Here is a 19,039-nt window from a genome sequence, read left to right on the forward strand (position 1 = left end):
CAAGGGTTAGGAAAGGGCTCTTAATAGTGGATCTTCTAGATTGTCACAGCCTGTGATGCCGGAAGAGATGGAAACCCTCCCCCTAAAGAAGCAATAATTTAAAGAACCAATGCCCCCTGGCTTGGTTCTTTCTAAAAGGAAAATGGCAAAGAGGAGGCTTGTGAAAACCTGTATCTGGAAGAGCACCTAAATATACCTCTGAACATTAATTCAATCTATGGCTGGAGAGGCTGAGCTGGAGAGTTCTGGTACAGGTTTTGCTGGACTGGAAAACTTGAGGTGCTGAATGGCTTCTGGCCTAATGGAGAAAGCACAAATACAGTCTTTGGTTACCTATAAAATCATCATCATTGATGTTACTAATGATTCTTCTTCCAGCTGGTGAGGAAGAGAAAGAGCACAGCACAGGAAAACAGGAGATTGTTGGGGTTTTCTATGCCTATCTCAAAAGGAAGTAGGATGTTTTATCAAGAAGGGGAAAATAACTGAAACAGTCTTTCTGGAAAATATAAATATAGAGTAATAAAGAATGACTAAAATTTAGGGCAATTCTTTGTGTGAGAGATTCTTGTTAAAAGATGGACTCATCTAAGCCCAGGTCTCATACCAGGTTGACTTTCAAAACAGGGATGCGAGTCCAAAAGAAGGAGCAAGTGTGACAAAGATTCTTCATTTCCCTTGGGCACGCCAGGCGTCATCCCTACGTGTAGGTGAGTGGTATTTTAATTAGTAGGCAGTGTGTGTCAGCAGTGTCTCTGACAAAATGCTACAAGCAAATGCACATCAGTATAAGCCTAGATGGAATGTGTGCTTACAGTTTATTTATACTATCCATCATTGCAATGATGATATGTGTATATATAATGCAAACTATAATTTATCCCTCAAAGATAATTGTATAGAGTGAGTTTGAAGGATAAGAACAAGGTTAATTTGGGGAGAGAAAGAACAATATAGATATCAAGTTTTGATCTGTGATTCCAAAAGTTTGTTTACAGTAGGAAATACCATGATAGAGTTGGCTAGACTTGGGACAGATTTTTGGCTTAATTTGTTTTCTTCTGGCCGAAGAGATTTCTCGAAGAGGGGAATAGTGTTGAACTGGAAATCAGTCTTGGAACAGGAAGCTTAGAGTTTTTGCAAGAGCTCTGTAATCTTTCTTCATAATAGATGAGGAGCTGACTTGTTTGATTACTTGATTGTGAGAAGATTGTTAGTGTGGTTGATTTATGTTTACTTCTTAAGCTATGATTGGCCTTGTTGTGGAAATCTGAGTGAAGCTACCCACCAACTTGAAATGTGGAGATTATGCCTTGAGAAATATCAAACACTTATACCAAACACCTGGCAGAAATAATCTGCCCAACATGATTTTATTATCCTGACACTTTAAATTATCATAACATATGCTCAGCTATAGATCTGGATACATAATACTGTAAATTGAAATGTTTTCCAGTATTTTTTCCTGATGAAAATATGTAAAGCTATGAGGGATGATACTGGTGAAGCCTAGATGATATCTCACACTTATGTAGCGGTAGTTCTTCACTACCAAAACTCTCAGCATTGTGGCATTGCAAGTGTAACTGAAAGCTCTGCTCTGATGTGGTGTGGATGAGGGGATATATTTTGTTTCCAAGTTTATCGCACTGTAATCCAGAGACACAAATGATCTGCTGAGCAATTGCTGTACATACAGATAGAGCTGTCTGATCATGTAGTGAAGGCTTACTCCTGTTGTCCGGATTCTGAAAAGCATTAAAACACAACTAAAACTATATGGAATATGTTCTTTAATTTCTCTTGTTGAGGTATACGGTCTCATTTGGGAGAATACCCCATTAGTGAGACAATATTTTTCCTGAAGCTCTGTTGTATAGTGCCAATGTTTGAGGATCCTGCCCCATTAGAAGAGGATGGACCATTATGAAAACTATCCATATTCAAATGAAAGATTCATCTTAAAGTAACATTTGTGACTCAGTGGGAGGCAGGAAAGACATGTTTGAAACTTTTAGCGTCCAGACTGCAGTGAGAAACAACATTTCAGCTGGAACCTACTCAGCTGGCAATGGATTTCAAAGGTAGTTTGGCTGATATAGTCCAGACTCTACAACGTAATAGTGAGAAATATCAAGAGAATGGTCTCGGACCCAAAGTTTACTGCCAATATACTGCATTGTCAGCAAAAAACAGAATCAGGAGACTAATCTTGAGACAAATTCTTGAGCTAAATAAGAAATGGAGAAGGGTGTAACCACCCATCATAGTGGCCTCTCTTCAAAATTGTTGGATAAGTTGATGAAAACAATTGATAATGACTGTGTGTGCTTGGTGAGTGAAAGGGAGAGCAGAAGTGAGCATGTTTAAAGGGAGATATAATCAGGTGGTCATACTGGAGGGGAATAATGGAGAGTTCAACAGAATAAAAGAAGAGGAAAGTGTGAAAGAACAAAACCTTAGAAATGGACTTCCACTTGCTGACTATTATGGCAAAACTAATAGTAATACTGAAATGTGTAATTCACAGTATAAGCCAATAAAGAAAATTAAGAAAGAAAGAATAGATACTAAGACTCTGCTGAGGATACACAAACACAATGCTAGCTTTTTGCATTTGCAGATGGAAACCAGCTCTCCCGTATAGAGTTGCTTCCCATCCCATAGGTTAACAATCCAGAATACCAAATGCGTTATACAGGCCATATGCTAGCAGAAGACTCTCCTCTCTAAAGTACATTAGAAATGCAAGCATGTGGAAATGGGTCTGTCTACATCACCTGTTAGGTGCTTAAAGAACACCTCCATTACTGATTTGAACTTGGTGACACTCTAGCAAATGGGATTTACAAATGTTACCACTTAATTATATAGCTTTGACAAATTCTTTAGAGGAAGATCACCTCCCAGCATGTGTTGGGCACTTCTGAAGTTCACTAGGAAAGCTTCCACTTCAAATTTCAAGCTTTACTTTCCTATTTCAGCAGCTACTTCGTATTTTTGAGGAATATGAATGGATGTGGTGGGACAGCATGGTCTGATGGTGTTCAAGTCAAGAGGATCCAACAGATGTAAATGAAATATAATCAAATATTTTGGGTAAGTCATATTGAAAGACTGGTCTGTTCAAGGCTCATCAGTAGCCTTTTTCTTGTTTCTTCTCTTTCCTCTTCTTTTTTTGTATGTTCTTTCACAAAGAGTCATAAAATATATGTAACTGACTTACTATTGTAGAGACTCTTTTTTTTTTTTTTAATTTATTATTCACATGGTTTCTTGGGAAAAGTTTAATTGTTAAGGGTTAAATTGCTTAAACTGTTCTGCTCTCTTCCATAGGATCACTGTAGCTGTGAGGACTGCTTTCTGTTTCCTGAGATGACAGCGTATCTTCTGTCATCAAGGTCTAGGCAAAATCTACACTTAACTCAAGTTTATAGAAAAAAAATAGTCTTAAGAAAAATGACACTGAACTGCATAAATCTTGGTTTCAAATTAATGTTTGTGGAGGAAGGGAGTATGGTACAGCAGAACTTGATGGCACGTTTGTTTTGGGGTTTTTTTCAACCAGTAATTCACTTCTCCTTATGTCCTTACTTATTCTCAGCAATTAAAGGATGTATGGGACAGCCAGTGAAATGAAAGAGGAGTTAAAGGCATACCTTACATCTTTGTCTTCCTCTATCAGCAGAACAATGAACTCTGAAACTCCTTAGGTTTTCATGCACATTATCTTCATTATATAGGATGCTACTTTTTTTTTTTTTTTTTTACCACTCCATTTTCTAAAACTTCACTTTCACCTTCCCAGGGAAAATAATTTATAAATAACACCTTAGGACTTAAAGAACACTTATCATCTTTGGTGCTGGTAAAGCACATTAAAAAAGGATAGTAAGCATCATTATGTCCATCCTACAGGCAGAAGATCTGCAGCAGAAAGAAGTTAAATGACTTCCCAGAAGGCACACAGAAAAGCAGAAGTAGGAGTGGAAGACAACCACCCACAAGTCCAAGGATAGTTTCTGTCCCTTAGTACTGTAGTTCTGAATGTTAGGAAGAAGTGCTACACAACCTCTTCTCCTCTGTAAGATGTCTTTACATAACATGGATAAGTTTGGCTCTCATTGCGCTCCCTTCTGCTTTGTTGATACAGTTTCAACTTTTTTAACCATGTGTGACAAGAGCTAACCTTAACATCTTTAGAAATTGCTACCTTAAGGAGCTTGTATTGATGTTTTTAATAAAAGAAGAATTTGGAAGATCCCACTGTTGAGTCTCATCTTTGACTGTACCCACAACAGTAGGTAAAGTCTCTTCCTAAGCTTAATTGCCATAGAAGAGAATAAAAACATTGGGAAAACTATTTTACCTAGCAGTTAATGATTAAAATGAATATTTGCAGGCACCTAGAAGACAGCAGCAAAACAAAGAACAGTAAACAGAGTTTTTGATTCTGAAGAAATTTACCTACTTTCTGTAACAGAAAGAGTAATAGTAGATGCTATGTATCCTGACTTTAAAGAAGGTTTTGGTAGTATTTCATGTGATGTCCTCATAACAAACTAGGGAAGTGTGGTCTAGGAGAAAAAATTAAAAGGTGAAAACAAACTACTTGGGAAGCCATAGTATGATAGTTCATAGTTCACTATCAAGATAGAAGGCTGTTTCAAGAATATTTCTGCAGTTCCCTGTCCAGCTCCAGGTAGGGAGGGACTGCCAGAGTGGTGGAAGACAGGCTTGAAGCTCAAAATGATTTTGATAAATTGGAGAAATGGCCTGGGAAAAAAAAAAATAGGATGAACTTCAGCAGGGACAATGGCAAGGTGCAAAGTTTAGGTAGGAATAATTGGCCATGCAAAGGTAGGCAGGGGAACAGCCAGATAGCCTGTCCACAGAAAGGGACCTACAAATTGTTGAGGATAAAACCAGAAGTATCATTATGCTGTTGCAAATGAGGGAAAGATATACCAGGTTGTATCAGCAGGCTTGGTTTGTAAGATGTATGCATCTTACAAAACAGGAAGAACCACAACTGGATTACTGTGTTCAGTCTTGGGCACTGCTCCTCAAGTCCAGTTGAAGAGAGTCTGGAACAGAACAAGGAAAATGAAGAAGTCCAGATTACTTAGTTTGCAGGGTGAAACTATTTAGTTTAAAGAAGAGTATTCTGATGAGAAACATGAGATTAATCTTTAAGTATGTTAATGTCTAACGCACAGAGGAAAAGAATGATCTGTTCCCTATCTTCATGACAGATATGACGAGAAGTAATGGGCTTCACTTTCAGTAAGGAACCTTAAAGTTAAACATCAGATAATCTTTCTATCAGGAAGAAAGGTGAAACACTGCAACAGTTGGCTTAAGGATACTCCGTTGCGGAATGTGTCTCGGGACAGGTTAGTCACCTACTGCGACCCTCTCTGAGGGCTGAGGAGGGGGCTGGGTAACTCCTGGGAGTCTGCTCAGCCCCCAGCTGAGGGTTTTGGCATGAGGCACTCTGAACACAAAGGCTTTAAGGCCCAAGTAGTGCAGGCCCCCACATAGCGTAAGATCTGGGGTTTCAAGATTTCATAATCTCATCAAAGCATAAAATGTTTATGCCTGTCACATCCTTAACAAAAAGCATAAGCATTCCCACTGATTTTATTGATACTTCGCTGGGTCTGCAGACAGCCTGAAGCACCAGCGCGGAGGTGTGACCTGTGCATTCATCCTGAGTACGGAAGTCTGCTGTCACTCGGAATAAAAGTTGTGGGAGCATTATCTGAGGCAGGCTTAGGGTCTCGTCTTTGCAAATAACATAAGTGGGTGAACAGGGTCTTTCTGGACCTGTTTATAGTTAGTTTTGTTACAGTATTCCTTTAGTATGCTTTTAGCTTAATTAAAATTTAGCAAGTATAAGTTAGAATCAAGAGCAGGTAAATTACTGCATTGCTGATGGAAAGCCTGCTGAAGCAAGTGTGGTTTTTCCCACTGTCTCAGCATTGATACATGTCTACAGGGGCATATCCCACTGAAGCAAGTGCACAGGTAACTTTCATATGCTTCTGTGAGCTGCATTTGGTACGCTAGGTTATTCCTTGCTTTCTTTGGACTTCAGTGTAATCAGGCTGATTTATGTCAGCTGAAAATCTGAGGCTTTATTTTTAACATTTAAACACAAAGAAAGAATTCATGTTCTTGGTTTAATCTGCTGAGGTGTTGGGATTTGGTAAAAAGCTTGTGTGCAGAGATGTCAGGGCTACTGGCTACCATAAGCAGTGGAAGGTGAGGGAGAGGAACATGCAAAGAATGCTTTTGAGAAGTAGATTAACATTTTGCATACATTTTTGTGAGGAATCGTAACATGCAGTTATTATTGAACAAATAAATGGGAAGGTTCTTTCTGTTCAGAAGGGAAAATTTTACTCATTTTCACAGATAACCAGTCTGTTTCTGTAAAGTTAATAGGACACCATCAGGACTTTCTTCCTTGCGTAGGTTTGTCGGTATGCTTTAATTTCTTCAGTGAAACACAGAGGGATTATCTAAAGGAGGATGGAAAGGAATCTGGTTCCGAGTGAAATTTCTGAAATGAGCATAGTAAGGTGAGCTGCATTGCCAAGATACAATTTGTGGTACATATATCTGGCAAGGTATTGTTTGTTCCGTACTTCTGTTTCAAAGTGTAGTAAATTAGTTAGCATAGAGTTAATAATGAACAAAGTTGGTCTATCCTATCTAGTATTTTGGCATCCCTACACTGTTACTGGACACTGGTTTGTCTCCCACTGTGACAGTCGGTCTCCTTCTCCTTCTTACTTATCTGTCTTCTCTCTGTTTAAGCTGAACCAGGATCAGTCTATTTTCAGCTAGACTCAGATGCAGGGACAGTAAAACCAGCTTGTTGGGATCCTTGAATTTCCTTAGCCTGTCCTATTTCTGGTGAGATAAGGATTCAGGAAACTCTACAGCAGAAACATTTGCTACACGTGTGTGAGTGTGGGCAGGTGCCTATAGGTGTATGTGGCCCCTATGCTGGCCGTCGCACTCAGGTTGTCCATTAGCTTCAGATGAAAAGCAAGACTCTGAGAATGCAGCTTGCAAGGATGTGAAGAAGCAGCCCTCCCCTGTACCTCTACCGTGGTGTGTGTGTTTCCAGCAGTAAGAGCCGGGCCGTGTTTGGTCCTGTGACACCAAGGCTGGGCTAGAGTTCATAGAAGAGCAGCAAGTTGGCTGCAGATGGCCTGGATTATGGCACCGAGAGGGAGGAGCAATGAAGAAGGAGGGTCTCTCGCAACAAAAACCTGAGCAGACAATAGGAGCTTGAGAGGGTTGAAAAGAAACAGGTTTCTAAAAACCTTTTTTTGGGACTTCAAATATTATAGCACGTTATGAAGTGCTTTTCAAAGTATCCGTGAGGCAACAAGCAAGGTATTTCCTGGAACATTTAATCACGTGTAGATTAGATCATTACAGCTGTACAAAGGTATTTCATTTTTGCCCTTAAACAAAACTTAGTATTGCTCTTAGGCAATGAACTCTAAGGAAGAAAAAAATACTTTGTGGAATAATGGAATAATTCCATGAAAATACGTATCAGCATGAAGACATTGTCAGCAATCATTTCAAAACTCCATTTATTTCACAGTGAACTTTGTGCATGTCTGCAGGGGGTATAAAATGGAAAGACAAGGAAAGCAATTTATTAAAGCCAAACTGCACCAAGCATAGACGCCTTGTCACCCATCCCGCAACAGGGAGTTTTGCCTTTCTGCTTATGCCAAATGTCACCATTCTCGTGAATGACATAGTATATACAGTGCTGAGTTCACTCTAGTCTTCCTAAAGAAACTTTATCTGTTCCCGGTTCTTATTTCTTCTGCTAAAAGAGATGCTTGCAGAAGTGCAGATATGACTGCCGATTGGCCTGATAATTGGCGCTGCTTCTCCCACAACCCAGCGCTGAACAGCCATGTATCAACACACCCGTTATCTGTGTAAGAGCCAGTCACTGTTTTCTCAGACTTGCTGGGTGCATACAGAGAGTCAAGGGCAGCGGATCCTCAGGCATGCTGGAAATGAGGCAGAGCAGATGGGCCTCATCTCGCCTACCTTCAGGCACCTGTGTTGCACGGCGCGAGGGTGTAGGACAAGAACAGTGGGCTAGCTTGGGTTTAAATGCCTGTGCTGAAGACGCCTCCATAATCTCCCAACACAGTGACAAGATGATGGCTTTCCCTCTCTGAAAATGAAGCAATGGACCACTCTTGCTTATTATTGAGCTGTCTTCCATGAGATCTGCATCTGAGTGGGCAAGATTTGAGGGAAGAGAAGAAGAAATGAGGAATATTTGACCAGTTCCCAGAAGTCAGAGAGAAGGAAGACCAGGAGTTAATGGGATTTCTTTGAGTTGAGAAATTAAAGGGCTGAGAAACTAGCAGCAAAGTTTCTGTCCACCTGTCTCCATGGGAAGGAGGGAAAGGTGTGGGAACATAACAGACCATGTCCCTTATGTGGAGGTGGGACAGTACTGTGTGTGCATATGAGAGTCTCACTGGCTATAGAGCTGGCACGTACGTGGCTGCCTACTTGAACCTGGGATGTGCCAAGACAGTGGCTGGGTAGAGTGGGCAGACAGCTTTTTAGAAAGAAGTGCTCTGTCACACCTCTTCCTCCTCTTCCTCATGCCTCTTTGGCAGGGGATAACAGCTGTACGTAATTCCATCTCTGGCCCTGGACAGCCTAAGGAGCTCTTCTTGGGGAGGCTACCATTTCCTAAGCCCCAACAGTCCTGAGCCACTGTTAGTAATATTGTGAAGACATCGAGATCAGTGGCCCAAGAATCTTGTTTCAGTCCAACCCAGCTGTGCTTTTTGCCACAGGCTGAGGAGGTACAGGAGACTGTGACATTGTGTGGCTGTAGACTAAACCTTTCCTATTTTACACAGATTTGTTTGAGTGAATAAACTGTCACACTGCACTCTCACACAGTTTTTATTTCATTTTTGGGTTATGCATATGTACTTTTGTATATTTTTCATTTCAATAGTAAAATTAGTCAGGCACTTTACACTTTTGAAAAAACAAAGTATCATTTCATTTTCATTTTTAGATCATAGTATTTTCATAGCAGAACTTCTGTGCAGTATAGTTGCTAATCCTGTCCTATATGTCAACTCATACTTAATTTTCCTCCTTGTTCAGTGGACAAAGCTTAAAAAAAGAGTAATAAGAAAATATTCTTACCCAAAACAGTAGGAGAGACCTTTCCTTGACATTCTGAAAAAAAAAGACTTGAAATATTCATGTTGTGTTGCATAGACTGCCCATGAAATATGCATGAAAAATTATACAAGGTACAAGAAAAAACACATACCACCAGAAACTGGATTCTTTAATTTAAAAGACAAGTGTTTACCTAGCAAGTAAAACAAGAACCTAGTAAGAGCTAGACATGTCCCTAGTAACTATCATTTTGGAGAAGGCTGACTGCTGGCTGCTTCTCTCTACGTAAACCTGACTGAAGCCGTGCCTTCCAGCCACCAGAGAGCTGCTTTCTCATGCTTCCACATGTGTTATGTAATATATAACGTGCACTTAAAATACCAGGTGGAGACATTGCTTAGCAAGCACTAACCTAGTTGTGAAAGAGCATCAGCTTCACTTCCTTCAGCCCCACGTAATTGCTTTGCTGTCAGTTAAGCCATTCTGTTGAATATCCAGTTGGCCAGTAAAAGTCATTATCAGTCAGGAGAGCATCTGATAGGTAACTTCCCCCAGAATAATGAGCATAATATCCATAGCTTTGCCATGCTCTCAAAACAAACCTCATGGAAAAGATTATCTTGCACATTTAGGACAGGTTCTTCCCAGAATTTCAGGAAGAGCAGCAGACCGAGAGCACAAGTGATCCCTTGCTCATTCAAAAGCATGTGACTGCTTTTATGCCAAAATGCCATCCTAGTTGTTATTAATCATTAGCCTACAAATATGATGGGGGCAGATCCATTGATAAGAGAGATGTGTTTCCATGAAGAAGGTCTTGTCAGCATAGATGATAAGGCATGTCAAGCTCTAGGAGACTACTGATGAGTCTGCACAAAAAGATTCCCAAATTACGCCAAGGCGACTAATGATATCTATAATCATGTTCTTTGTACAGTTGTCCTCCATCCTCTGAGCTTACACATTTTCTAATCTACTGGTTGATCTGGAAAGGCCCACATTGACAGGATGAATTCAATCCTCTTTTGTTTAATTAAGAAAGGCCAGATTTTCTCACCTGTCTACTACCACGGACAATAATGATGCTCTTGTTACAGATGTCCCATGCTGACATCTCCTGATCTTTCCTAACTTCTACTACTCTGGCTGAGAGATGAGTCTTTGTGTTTTGCCGAATGTTGCCAAGCAGAGTGGCTTAGTTGACCATCTGCAGCCAGCCCTGACCTTTGGGCAGTGGCTTTGGGAGAAGTTATCCCAAGGAACCTTCCTCCAGCCATGTTTGTGCCTTGTCCCCTTGTTGTGGCTGCAGATGGGTCGGTCACTGCTCTGTGACCAGGCTCTGGCTTGGCTTCGGCAGGCTGGCGTTCTGCAGCTGCCCTGGGCCCTGGCAAAGTACCAAATATACCTCCAGGTGCCCTTGTGTTGATACCTACAAATGTGGCACACAGCACCAGTTCCACTTGGGTGGCTGGCCTGGGTAGGGGTACTGCCAGTGCAGGAGGAGGAGATGGGTTATGAAATGGCAAGGGAAGAATCAGGGGAACTGGAAAATACGTGTTTTGTTTGTTTGTTGCTGTGGTTTGCAGTATACAGCAGGTCAAATTCCACAGTGCTAATGGGCTGGTGGGGGACAAGGAACATGGAGGATGGTCATGTAATGCTTAATATCAAGAAAATCCCCACAAATATGGAAGCAATTATTTGCACTGTAGATGTGAGCCAGCTGGCTGTGAGGCCATGGCTGCAGCCTAACATTAAATATGCAGCAGTTACTGAGCTGCAGCTCACTGTGAATGATATACCTCCCCATTATGCCTCCGTGTGTAGACAAGCCCATAAAGCAAAAAAAAAAGGGAAAGAGACGCTGACCTGAGTGTACAGTCTACCTAAATGCTTCCAAAAGAGTGCATGCCTGTCCGTTTTTGGGCTTCAAAGATTTTCAATTTAAAAGTTAGATTTTTTCTCTTATGTTTTCAACAAGAAAAATTATATTTGGTTGAGGCATATGCAGGCAATTACAGGCTCCCTTCTAGGTGTCTTGATATACATACATACAACAGAATATGAAAGTTTACCATGTTTAGGTGTAAGTTACAGTCCTCAGTGCATAATAAGAATGTTTTTCTTATGAAAAAGAAAATTGAGTACTGAAGAATATGTATCTGTTGTATTCTACTTAATTGATTTCTTTGCAGACCAAGACATCACTTAGATTAAGAAAATTATGTATGAAATTTATCTTACAATCTGTTTATGGGAAAAAATAATTTTTAAAAAGATTATACAGTGCAATGGCATGGTTTTATATAATTCTATTATAGTTACACTCATTCTGAATGTAGAGTTGTAGTTGTGGGAGAAAAGAATAAGACAAAGGGAGGAGAAGTTGATATGAGTTTTCTGGGAAATTTCGTGCATTTTGTGGTTTTGTTTTCTCTCTTTGTAATAAATTCATCCATCACCATGATGCATTATAACAGTATGTGATCAATTTTCTAAAATTTTAGTAAATTTTAAGATCACATCAGTCTTAATGTCACACATCTGCCTGAAATGCTCTTGATAAAGGTAATAGTTAAATGTAAGAAGGAGAAGAATTCTATTTTTCATTTTTTCCCATTGCCAACATTTTATACATAACTGATTTCAGTGGCTCCCTATTTGTGTTTTGTTGTGCTTTTTTTTTTTTAATTTTATGTTACTACTGCTAGCATGTTTTTGGCTGGAATAGGGAATATATATACCTATACCAATGTCGTTATTAATCTAAAAAATTCACAGAACTCAAAAGCATATGTGATAATTCAAAAAACTGACAAAGTTTCAGTTTGAAATAAGTAAGTATTTGTGGGGGCACTTCCACATCAGCTGAGTTATCTGGTTCTTACATTGAAATGTAAATAAATTGCCTGAAGGCAATGATATTAATAACCTATTTAACCCACGCTGCTCCATGCAGACCCAGGCCAGTGCCTTTCCTATGGCAGGACGCCACTGCTGAAGGCAAGACCAGGCAGGAAGGCAGGCAGAGCTGGCTGAGCAGGGCTTGCAGTGGATGGACGAAGAACGGGAGCAGCCAGGAACGTATGGACAGGGGCTTGCAGCAGAGTATTTCAGAGGCGGGACGGGGGATAAAGGCCAACCATGCTTTCACCAGGCTCACCCCCAGCTCTTGCTGCCTTCGCGGGGTCAGAAGCCAACCAAGCAGCTCCTCTCCCAGCTCATGTCAGGGTCCACCACTGAGTGCAATTGAGCAATTGCAGGTGCTCAGCTGCAGTGAATAACTGCTGATTTTGTGACACCCTCCACACCGTCTTTCCTCAAAGCAAGCAAAGGCTGAGGTGTTGGCAGGACTGCTGTTGGCATCGGTGATGGTGTGGGTGCTGTGTAAGTGTGGAGTCAAGACTTGGTGGCTGTTTTGGGACATAGGGTGAGTCAAGTCTCCAGTTGAATTTAGAAAGACTGATGATAAAACAGTGCTTTTCTTCCTCAAATGTAATGTGTGCATGTATAGTAAATGCTGCCCTTAAAATGTGAAAACCAGTTTACTCAGCGTTTGGTAGTCTCTTGCTATTATTGCTGTGTAATATCTGAGTTATGGCAGGACAAGTGCTGGCAACAAAATTTTGTTTCCACTTGTGTAATTGTAGGAGTCATAAATTGGTGGAAAAACACATATATATATTTTTTTTTTTCTCAAGGGAAGCTCTTTTCTAAAGTCTCATCTAAAAAAATCTGTGGCAAGGATCCTAATGATTTCAGAGGAAACTAGATGGGGCCCTTATAAGCCTGTTAAAAAATTATTTTCAAATGTTTTTAATGTGTATCTGTTTTGGTAACACCCCTTCTGATAGCTTTTGTCTTGTCTGGAAATAAGCATTTTAAATTAGTCTGCATGAAATTAAGATTATTGTAGACAAATAGAAATTGGATGGTTTGGTCTTTCTTCTATCGGTAGGTATGTCCTTCCCCTGGGTGTATGATTTTTAAAATATCTATCCTTCTGTCCCTCCTAGCTCCCTCCTCTTTTTTTCTTTTTTTTTTTTCCCCCCACTGAATACTTATTGGCTCACAATTTTCACTGCATGTGCCCTATTGAAAACTCACCCCTTTCCTAAACTGTAAAGTAAGAAAAACAACTGAATCTGTGACTTTCAGGTCAGGTTAACAGACAAAGATGTATAATCTGTAGACTGGAACAGTACCTCTATTCTGCAGTTTAACACTGAGAAAATACTTTGGTCAGTAGCTGCCTATGGTCTGGGCTATGGTGAGGCATGGGTATATATTCCATATACCTGAAGAATGTAAAGGCTTAATGGAGCCCCTAATTACTCTTCCATCTCTTGCTGCACACTAAAAGCAGCAGTTTTAAAAGACTACAGCTATGACTGTAGGAAAGAAAGGGGAAGTCAGGAAAGAAACAACAATGTAGGTAAGTAGGACTATGAATTAAAGACCTGAGCTCTCGAGAAGGAAAAGAGGCTAATTCTAGGCAGTTTAATGTAGGTCTTATGGTCTGGTGAAAAAAGATGGGCCTTGTTCTCTTATTTTTCCTTGTATAAAGTAGTCAGAATAAGAGATGCAAACCTGGTATTTCTCCTAACCTGGGATTTGCAAAGCCATATATATAGTCTTCTGGGCTTTGGGTGTGAGTGTAAATTTTTTTGTTAACCTGAGACAGGTAAAGCCATTAAGTACACAAAAGGGACAAAAAAAATCACAGGCAGTGAAGGATGAAATGCAAAAAACTGAGTTGTGGACTGGGGTAAAAGGTAGTTGAATGCTCTTTGAAACATGTCTACCTGGTGTTATGTTTAAGGCATTAGCTTGCTGTAAGAGGCTGAATTGATCCTTTTCCATATGACAGGTGAAATCAGTCAGAAGAGGGTACTTGCTCTGTTGTGACCCTGGGTCAAGTGCTAGATGAGTGTGTTGTGCGGATTGTGTCTGACCATGGGAGCCTTTGCTAAGTGCAAGGCAACCTCTGTTCTTATCTCTGAATGAGAATGAGAAGCAAAGAGCAGGTGCTTCATCTGATGGTGCCTACACCGTGTGCTAAGGAGAGATGTAGGATGTTTGGCTGTTGAATTTCAGGAAGTAGTTCTGCCAAAGGGTTTGAAGGAACCTAAATGGGCACGGTCTTACCATAACTAGGAGTCTGAGGGTCAAGCCCTGCATTTGATTGTATTGCAACAAAGTCAGTCCAAAAGAACTGTAATGTAAGTACAAATTATGTTCTTGTTATCTCATGCTTTCTGTAAAATACTGGGGTATTTCTCTCCATCTTTTGTTGCTTTGTGGCTGAATTTTTATGTCTTTGCTTGACTTGGATGTGGAATACATTAGGACAGAGAAATTATTTATAGAATTAGGTACTGGATCTGCATGGTTGTAATTCTTTCCAATTTGCTTGCTTGCTTTTTTTAGTACTGAAGTGCCTAGACATGAATTTAGTGTTCTGAGCACAAAATGATTACATGAACTTCGAACGCATTTGTACAGTTCAAGTCAAATGAATGTTACGTTTGCATGACTATTAAAACAAACTTTTAAAAGTGTAATATTTAAATGGCTATAGATCTGCTGATGTTGGATTCTTTACTGTACGCCTCCACAAAAGTGATCTTCATTGGAGACTTCTAAGCTTCGCTTCTAATTTTCTTTCAATAGGCTGAAAACACCAATTGAAGCAGCTAGCCTCTCAGTTCATGGTTTCCTGCTGTATTCCATGATACTGTGGATATAGGACCAGCTTGGAGGAAAACAAAGCTTGTTAATGGTGGGAATAAGATCTTGGTTAGAAATTATGAAATAAGACAAAGATGAGTGCCAAATTCTGCACTAAGGAAACTAAGTAAAGGCCCTGCTGTTGTTTACAGGATTTGAGGAAGGGCTGTTGAACCATTCAGTTCAATGGGACTTCACGCAAGTACAACTGTGCCCCCATGTGGATATCAACACAGCTTTAGAACTCACACCGCCTCTTTCAAAGGTGCCCAGACCCCAAAACTCTTGCTGGTTTCATGAACTATGTCAGGTGGAACTATGTCTGAAAGTTTCTGCTTTGAAGAGCCCTTCAGGCATGGACTTTGCTCTGTGCTCTGGATGCAGCTCAGAGAGAGAAGGCTTATACAAAGAGAAATGGGGTTTTTCTTTTTTAAAGTCTGTGCTCACTTTCCACTTTAGATGCAGATGCTGGTGTTTTTATTTAAGCAAATTTCTTTTTTCCTCTAACTCACACCCTATACTTTCAAGGGCTTCTGCTTCATTTCTTAATAATAGCCCAGCTGCCTCTTGTTTTTATGTGTCTTTGTTGATGCAGTACCTAGTTATGCCTCCTGAGAGTTTGCTTGCTGAGGCTTTATAATAACTGCTGGAAACAGTTTTAGGGAATATATCACTTTACAGAGCAACACCTATTTAGCTTCCATTCCATATCACTGAAAGTGCCCTTTGAACAAATTAAGCTTAAAAATAAATTTAGAAACGGAGAGTGTGACATTAAGCTAAAGAGTGAAACAAGATCTCGCCCTGGAATTTAAAAATACGTCTAAAGAGAAATTCAGCGGGTGCTGTGACAGTCTCTGTTAACAACAAAGCGAGGATGAGATGACCCCCCTTACATCCTTGATGATGTGCATGACTCTAGTATCAAGTTCCAAAGTGTACTCCCCTTATCTTGACATCTCTGGCTGGATGAAAATAGCAGCCGAGGTTTTGACTGAAAAACCCTCCAAATTGGAGCACTGTAGGAATGATGTTAGAAAAATCTCCAATCTGTAGTGAACCATCCTACACTGCTGTCTTTCAAGGCCTTTTATTTAAGTAAAGAGCAAAGCTGTGAGCATTTGGAAAAACCTGCCTGGAGAGCAATTTCTATTCCTACTACAAAGAAGGGGAGGGAGAAACCCCTTCCCTTCAGACTTGCGAGCCTAAAGAGAGCTTAATTAAAGTAAATCAAAAAGAGGAATATGAATAAGTGGTAAGAGAAATTAAATATTTCTCTATGCTTAATAGAACAAGCATCTTCATTTTGGACTGGCAAACTTCCCCCTGAATGATCTTGTGTTCATATAAAACTATTGAATTTCCAAATATAAATAGATAACTATTGGCAGTGTTCTGGTATGCTTTTTTTATCCTGAGCCTAACAAGTGAGTGGCAGTGAATATGTGAGCTTTTCTTAGTGAGCCCAGAGGGACTTGTTCACTGGGGTTTCAAGCTCTTGGCAGCTTTGTTGCCATTCCTGCAAAGAGGGCCATCTAAAGTACAAAAGGGCCTATGGGTTCGGTTAGAACAGAATTGATTTCCTTCCCCCGTTTATTCACAAAGGCGTTATTCTTGCTCCCGTTGAAGTAATTGGCAAAGTTCACGCAGATTCCTGGGAGAGCAGTGTTGGGCCTCAGCGTACCCGTCTGTCTGCAGTCGCACGCAGGGTCTGGTTGGAGCGCACCGTGCTGCTTGGGCATGGTAGCAAAGCGTGCCTGTGACTGAGCAGGGTTATCGGGACGGTGATGAACGGGGCCCTGGCTGTGGGCAAGTCGCCTCCTTCACTTGAAATGAGGAATATTTACCTCCACGTTCTTGTCTGAGCCATTTTGGATGGAAATGTCTGCACACCGGGGAGAAAAAAAAAAAAAAGAGGAAAGCGATAAAACATGGGGGTGTCTTGGCTATCTCGGGTGCAAGGGGGACTGCAAAAGGGGGTGCAAAAGAAATCTGGCAGTTATGGACACCACCCCTGTGGGGGGTGTCTTACCTGTTGGGCTATTAGCTGCTATGGACAGGTGTGCTCTCCTTGGCAAGTTTCAGGTGTGTTGAGGACCTGAAAAGGAGAGGAGAAAAATGATGCCTTACATTTCCACCTTCAAGTTTTAAGCAGAATACTTCTGAGGTACTGAAAACTAAAGCCAGTAACTATTTGAAACTCTAAGAACACAGAAGCCTCTGTAGCCTGGGAAGGTTAGGAATAGCATTCCAGGTGAAATAATGCAAAATAACTCTGGTGCTCTCGCATGGAGAGAAATTGATTTTATTTTTTTTTTCAGCCCCCCCCCCCCCCCCCCCCCCCAAAAAAAAAAAGTACAAGTGGAATTGTGATCATGCCAACCAGATGACTGCATTTAAGTGTGTAGGCCTGTTTCTACTTAGATCTCCCCTGATGGTCAAATAGTTACAGTGGATCAGAAAAAATAGCTTTGTAGCACAGTGGACTCTACTAGTCCTTCTGGAAACGGCAGGTGAAACTGGCAAAAATGGTAAGAAATCAATGTATGTAACCCATCCTGACACTTCAGGATCTAGTTGTTTCCCAGCTTTAAAAAAAGTGGTGACAGATGATATCTCTTCACCAATAGCTTATAAGCAGTGAACTGTATGTTATGCTCTGTGAAGAGTGTCATGGGGCAGCAGAGAAATCGGCTCGCTGGTGCCTTGTGACAGTCTGCTGCACCAGGCGGAATTGCCTAAAGGATAGTGGAAAACTTGGAGCAGTTTGAGAGCAACCTTGGAGCCCTTTTGAGAGAGAACTATTTACTACCTGGGTGCCCTGGCGTTTTCAAGACGGAGGCATACAGCAGGGGTGCTTTCCTCAAGAAATACAAATCCAGTCAAGTCCAGAGGAAGTGGGAAGAAACATTTTTTTTCTAAGTCTTGCATGCCTGTGTGGAGGTCGTTCCAACTAAAACCACTGAAAGTAAGCCTGAGATAAAGGGCATGCCCTGCAGAGGAATGATGGCAACTGAGATATCTTTTTTTTTTTTTCAAATTTTTACTTCATTTTTCTTACTCTGTAGGCATTTAAAACCTTTTTGGTATAGGGATTTCCAGTTGATTTTCAGATGTCCAGTTGCTGCTCAGCGCACGTGCTTTGTGTAAGCTATAAGGCTTTCCTGTGTAGGCTTTCCTTTATACTCTCCTCTTCTCCATTCCCCTGGCACTTTAGCTGGTCCTTCTCAAGAACACTGGTGTGGCAAACAGTTTTATATGTGTTGTGACACTGCTTGATGTATCAAGAAAAACTATGAAAGATGGAGGGTTGTGGGAAGAAGGTGTGAGGGTTGCTTTCACATTCTCTCCTCTTGTTTTCTTTTCACATCTGATTTTTTTTTTTTTTTTTTCCCCTTCCATTCTGTTTTCCAGCAATCGCGCAGAGCCGAGGAACCTGCTGGAGGTGGTCTGTGTTCAGATGCCATCGCGTGAGCCTCTGCGGCATGTAACTGGTTGCGGAGGTGCTTGAGAGAACTGCACAAAGGTAATGAGCGTACAGCTTTCTTCCCCAAGTATAACTACAGATGTTAATAATCCAGGCTAATTAAGCTACTCCAGAATATTAAATGTTTATAGATACCCTGATGTCAGTGTCTGAGATACATTGCTTTGCTGTGCAGACCTGCATGTGTCCAGTGATAGAGGTGAACTACAGTTTTGAGGCTTTGGTAACTTTATTCTAGGCATCCCCTGTTCTGAGATTCACCTGTTTCATTGCCATACATTTTGGATCTTCTCTGAGAAACAGTCGATTTGTCACCTCCCCCCTTCTTTCTGTAAAGTTATCACCTACTTATTCATAGAGAACATCTTTTCCTGGTTGTTCCAGGAAAGTTTCCCGTTGTGATGGTGTGGTTTCTTTTGCAATATCTCTGTAAGTTTTGTTTCTTGCTCTAGATGTAGGCTTAGTTTTAGGAACATGAAAGTAGATCCCATGGCATTGAATCATTTAAGGTTTCTGGTTTTCTGCAGGAGAAGAAAAGTCAGCAAATCCTTCAATAGTGCCACTCTGGAATTCAACAGGGTATAGCAAAATCTGTAGCTCTTAAATCTATAT

At 40.7% G+C, this 19,039-nt stretch overlaps 1 long non-coding RNA gene across 4 annotated transcripts in view; it reads left to right on the forward strand.

The window, feature by feature from the left end:
• LOC142416766 (uncharacterized) overlaps positions 1 to 18,466 on the forward strand; it is a 289,637-nt gene extending 271,171 nt beyond the window's left edge. For all 4 annotated transcript variants that reach the window (XR_012777831.1, XR_012777822.1, XR_012777824.1 and 1 more), the window contains 4 exons: positions 628 to 710; positions 2,988 to 3,102; positions 3,340 to 3,404; positions 18,355 to 18,466. This is a non-coding gene — a long non-coding RNA (uncharacterized LOC142416766). The remainder of the gene's footprint in view (positions 1 to 627; positions 711 to 2,987; positions 3,103 to 3,339; positions 3,405 to 18,354) is intronic.
• Positions 18,467 to 19,039: the final 573 nt, after the last annotated feature.

This window comes from Mycteria americana, chromosome 1 (assembly GCF_035582795.1).
Source record: "Mycteria americana isolate JAX WOST 10 ecotype Jacksonville Zoo and Gardens chromosome 1, USCA_MyAme_1.0, whole genome shotgun sequence".
NCBI classification, from domain to species: Eukaryota; Metazoa; Chordata; class Aves; order Ciconiiformes; family Ciconiidae; genus Mycteria; species Mycteria americana.